Raw genomic sequence first — 6,000 nt, forward strand, 5'->3', positions numbered from 1 at the left:
GGCCCGGCAAATTAGGGTGCCCAAACCCTGTAGGGACCCACTTCCACAAACCCCCCCTTCCAAAATCCCCACGGGAACTATCAGCCTTTTATTTAATAGTCGACCCCGCCGACTGGGGACCCATTTCACAGCCAGCCCAATCGGTACCCCAAGGGCCAAAAATTTTCAACCTTTTATTAAGAAAAACATTTGAAATTTTATAAATTGGTTAAATTCCCCTTTGAGATTTAGAGGCCCCAATTTCCTTAAAGCTAAAACTGTCCCGGAAAAAATAGCTTAAATAGGGATATTTTTGATTAATTAACCAATTTCGCCCGAATCTTAATTCAAAAAAAAAATTATCCTATTGCCCAAAGCAGGGTTTTGTTCCCTGAAGTCTTTTTTAAATAAAAACCCAAAAATCCCTGCCTTTGTAGCGGACTTAAAACTGAACCAATGTTAGTTAAAGTCCCCACCCACCGGAAAAAAAATTTTTTAAAAATTACATTTTTCGGGAAATTTTCTTTTGGATTTATACCGACCTCCCGGGGGTCTTTGATTTTCAAGGGAATAAAAGTTCCCAGCGGCACAGAGGGACCCCCCAATCCCAAAATGAAATTTTAAAATTGAAATAATAATAGGTTTTCCCCTTAACGAAGCTTTAAGGTTTTAATTTTAATAGAATCAGGGCCAGATTTTTATTTACCATTAACGAATTTGCTTAATTCTAAGGTAACGGGGCCACACCCTTTCAGCCAAGGGGCATCTTTATATTAACAAGGTCCCTCCTCTATAAAATTTGGGGCCTCGTAACCCCATCGTTTCAAGGAAACGGGAAAAAAAAACCCATAAATTGGATTTCATGAAGGCCTTCGTCATAAAGGTTTGGTCGATCCCCAGGTTGGCCTGCAGACCCGGATAAATTAATGAAAAATAACCCCGGGACCCTGAATGTTTCTCACCCGAAGCATGGAAATGGTTAAAATAATAGAAAGGGACCGTTTTTTCTAAAAATTTCCCATTTTTTAAACTAGAAAAACCCTTTTAAAAACCCCTTTTTGAAAATTAAATCTTTTTTTTGCCTGGTAAGAACACAATTTCACCCGAAAAAAAAGCTTGGAGTCACTTGAAATTCAAATAATTAATTTCCTCCGACCAATGTGGCCAAAAAACCGAATTAAAATATTATTTTAGTCCCCAAATGCCCGAGAAGGATTAAAAAAAAAAAATTTTGGGCTATTGGCCCTAGTCCATTTAAACATTTAAGGGGAATACCTTAAAGGTTGAAATTTCATTGGTTTTTTGAAATTTAAAAAAACATTTCCCCACCCCACTAAATATTTTTTTCAGCCCCGGTTTCCCAAAAGTAAAGTTTTTCAATTCCAAAACAACCGCCCCCGCCCCCTAAAATCTTTAATTAGCGAAAGACGAAAATTAGGGGAGGGGGTTTCCTAAAACCCTTGGATAAAACATTTTCAACCCAAAAGGGGTAGGCTGGTTAACCAAATTTCCCATGGTTTTAACGTAATTTATTAAATTGGCCTTAATTTTCGGGTTTCCCCACCCCCTTTAACCAAACACTTCCATCCAACGGGGGAAGGGTCCTTCGAAAGTCAAATAAAAGCCAAACAATCAGGTTTTGGGGTTGTTTAAAAAAAATTTAAAAATTAAAACTGGGTACTGGGTTACGGGCGAAAGACAGTTTCCTGGTTTTTTAAGGGGATTAAGGAGGCATTTTGGGGTGGGAAACATGGGAAACCCTCTTCTTTCAACTTTTTTTTTCTTTTTTTTTTTTTTTTTTTTTTTTTTTTTTTTTTTTTTTTTTTTTTTTCCCGTTTTAATAATTTAAAATTTTAAACAATAATTTTTTTGGGAAATGTTTTGGGTACGTTATTTTGGGCCAAACTTTTGGCTTTAGTTTAGAAATTCAGGAGCCAAATAGCATAACCGGACTTTCGTTTGCAAACACAATTTTTAAATTTTAAATTGATTTTATAATTATTTTTATTTTAAAAATTATCTTTTTAAATTTTTTAGTTTTTTCTTCTTCTTACTTTTTTATATAAAAACAATTTTTTTAACCCCCCAATTTTTGGAATATTTTTTTAGCTTTAATTTGGAAAACCCTGGTTTTTATTAAATTTCCCAACACTTTGAATTTGATTTTTGCCCACAAAAACTAAAATTACGTTATGTTTTAAATTTTTTTAACTTTAGGGTTTTAAAATTATTGTTTTTACCTGTTTATAGAAAAAGGAAATTCCACCCAAGCTAGGATAGCATGGAGAAATACTAGGTTAATAAAACCAAACAACCAAAGTTTTTGGGTAATAAAAAAAACCCAATTTAGGAAGGTAAATTTAAAACTGAAAAATTAAATAATACGGGGTTTTGTTTAAAGGGGTTTGCCCCCAAATGTTTTAACTTTAAATCCCCTTTAAAACAAATTTTGATTTGGTACCAAAAAACCAAAAAACATTTAAAAAATTATTTCCTTTTATTTTAAGGCCTTTAAACCCTGGTATTAAAAAAAAAATTTTCATTGTATTGAAATAATTACCCCAATACCAAAAATTGTGGGGTCAATATTTAAAGTAGAATATTTTTCCGGGTAATTTAACCCCTTACTTTTGTATTTTAAAAAAAACTAGGGAATTTAATTTTAAAAGTTTATGCATATTTTGGGACAGTTTGGAATGGCCGAATACGATAATTAAAAGGTATTATACTTTTCTTAGTTCTGGAAAGCCCCTAAGCCCCGGATTCCACTAAAAGGTTTAGGCCCCTCCTTTTAAATAAAAAATTTTTGGATATATATTTTATTATTATTAAAATTAAGCTGGATGGGAGCCCTTCTTTACGGAATTTAACTTTTAAACACATTTTTGATTTAAATATAATTTTTTGGGCCCCGACATGAGAAAGGCTTCTCAAGGCAGGGGTAATGCCCAAACTAATTTTGGGTTTATCCCCCAAACGCCCCTCTAGGACGCTTCTAATGGGAAATCAAATAAAATTTTTTTGGGGACCCTTTTCCAACCCTTTTTCAAAAAAACCAAAATTACCCTAAAAAGGGAAGCGAATTTTTAATCCTAAAAAAAAGGTTCCCTAACCCGGGCCCGTTTTAATAAAAAATTTTGGGGCCTGACGACGGCCGTTTTTGTTTTTTTAGCGACGTTTGGGGTTGACAGTTTTTATTTTTCCCGGGCGAATTTGGGGCGGTGGCTTTATACGGCCGGCCCCTGTACAGGGCACTCCTTTGCAGCGGCAATAGGGGCCCTCAAATGGGCAAAGTTTCTTCAGCCGGATTTTATCTTGGGGGACTTGACCTGGGATGGGGTTCCGGCACCTAAACATCCTGGGTTGTGGCCCATTTCTGGGGCTCTGGGGCATTTTATTTTTTAGGGTGAAGGATTTAATTCGGTTCCCCCCTTCACCCTAATGAAAATAAACCCCCGTGGGGCGGGTTAGAAGACGTCCAAAAACCATTTGCCCACACTGTCAAAATTTTGAATGGAAAATTGGGGGTTCCCTCCGTCCGCCTGGGGGAGAACCCCCCCCCCGGGCCCCCTCCCCTTTGCAATCTTTTTGGAAGGGGGGGGGGGTCCCCGGGGGCCCCGGGCCCAAACACACCCCCCTTTCCCCCCGGAAGGCCCTGGGTGTTTATCGGGACTGGGGGCGGCGAACCTGGCTCGCCCCCCCTCCCCACTGGTTTAACCTGTGAGAAGTCTTTCCCCCCACCACCACCCCCCGGGGGAAAAACCCCTGGGGGGGGGGGGGGGGGGGAAACTATAACCCCCTAAGGGTTTAACCTAATGGTAAAAGAATTAACTTTGGGGGTTTCCCCCGGGGGGGGGCCGGGGGGGGGGGGGGGGAAATTTTTTTTGGTTTTTTAAAAACCCGGGGGGGGGGTTTTTCCCTTTGGGGAAATGCCCCCGGGGGAAAAAAAACCCCCGGGGGTAACCCAGGGGAAACCCGGGGCCCCAAAACCCCGCCCGGGAAATTTTTTAGTTGCGCAAAATTTTTTCGATCACGGCCCCACTGTCGGAATAAAAATTACAGCGGCGGGCCCCGGGTTGGTTACAACCTTCCTGCCGGTGATCGTGCAAATGTCACCCAGGAGGCTTCGATTCCCGATAATTTTTGGTTTCGGCGCCAAACTTACCCCCCCCCCTGGGGGTGATCCCTTTTTGGGCCTGGAAACCCCTCGCTAAACCGGCCGGGCAAAAGTGTTTTTGGGGGGCGAGCGGCAACACCAAAAGGAAAGGAACTAAAAAACTCCCGGGCGGCCGCGGGGAAAACCCGGCCCCGCCCCGGGGGCCCCGGGCCGCCCCCCCAGCCAAACCGGCAACGCGGGAGGGTGCCAACCGCCGGCCGTTTCGAGCGGGAAAAAAGCCCAACGTCAGGTTGCGACCTGGCCGGCCGTCTTAAAAACCCCAACCCACGGGGATCCCACCCCCTTTTTGGGGGGGTTTGGGGGGCCGGCCCCCCCCAGGCCCCAGCCAAAGGGGTTTTCCCCCCTTTGGGGACTGGAGGGGGGCGGGGAAAAAAACCCGTACTCTAATCTTGGTGGGGCCACACCCCCCCCCGGGGGGGTCTCGAAGAAAACCCTTTTTCCCCGAACCAGGCGCCATCCCCGGAAACGGGGGAAGTTTGGGGGGTTTTTTCCCCCGGGGGGGTTTACTTACCGAAGGGAATTTAATACAAAAAACAATTTAAAAAATTGGAAATCCACCCCCCCCCCCCTGGGCCCCTTCACCCACATTTTAAGAAATGGGCCCTTTTGGAGGGAAACCACATCCCCGTAATGCGTCCCAAAGGTTGGGGCCCCGGGTGGCATTCGGAACTTTAAAATTTTAATTGGAAAAAAAGGGGGTTTTTTTTTTTAAAATTAAAAGCCGTTTCCCTTTTTCCTTTATTTAAAGGAATTCCCCTTTAAAGCCCCCAAAATAAATTCCCCGACGTCAAAGGCTTGAACCCCTTTTTTTTTTTATCATTAACTTTCTTTCAGCATTTTCAAAAACCCAGTTCAACCCCCCCCCCCCTTTTCCCCCCCCCTTTGGGGGAAAAACCGGGATGGGCTTTTGAAAACCCCAGGGAAGGGAAAGTTTAAACTTTTTCATCATCACACCAAAAAGGGCCCCTCCACCTATGGGCCCAAAGGGCTTCCCATTTGCATTCTGTTGAAAAAACCCTTTTCGTTTTGGGCAAATAAGGGGCGATTTGCGTTTAATCAAAAGAGGCCCCCAAACCTCTGGCTAGGGCCGCCCAAAAGGAATAAAACTTAGGCACACCAAAACCCGGTTTTCCCCCCCCCCCCCGGGGCTACCAGCACCCGTTTTTAAAAACCCGCAACCCCTAATTGGGAATTCAATTTTTAAAGCCCCGGGGGGAAAAAAACCCCGGGGGGACATTATGTCGGCCCTTCGGATCTTTAATAAAAAACCCAAAGCTTTTAAAAGCCAGAAAGGAAACTCTGAAAGGGCCCTCCGATTTGTAAAAAATAAACCCGGGGGTGGGGTCAAATTAAACAAACCCGGAACAAACTTTCCTTCGACCCCTTTCGTTTAATTAATTAATAAAAGGGTGAAAAAGGGAACCCGAGGGTCGAAGGGGTTTCTGGTTGGGTGGGAAATTTTTACAAAAAAATTATTGTTTAAACAAAAATTTCCAATTTCCGGGGAGCCGACCGGGCCAAAACCTTTTTTTTTAACCCCCTGGGGGGGTTTTATCTTGGGAAATTGGGTGGCTAAATTTGGGTTCATGGGGGCTTTATAGTAAAAACAAATGGCAGTTTTTTTTTTTTTTTTCTTTTTCCCCCCCCCCCCCCCCCCCTGGGGCCCGGAAACATGGTTGGTTTTATGTATTTGAGGGGTGGGGATTTGTCTCGTTAAACGCTCCGGGCCTTCTTGCCTCCGCGGAAACCGGGGTCCCCGGGGGGTTCCGGGTTTTTTCATTTTGGATAAACCACCACCTGGGGATAGGGTTGTTTGCGGGTTTCCTGGGGACTTCGAAATTAAA

The sequence above is a fragment of the Gigantopelta aegis genome, chromosome 10 (genome assembly GCF_016097555.1).
Source record: "Gigantopelta aegis isolate Gae_Host chromosome 10, Gae_host_genome, whole genome shotgun sequence".
Lineage (NCBI taxonomy): Eukaryota > Metazoa > Mollusca > Gastropoda > Neomphalida > Peltospiridae > Gigantopelta > Gigantopelta aegis.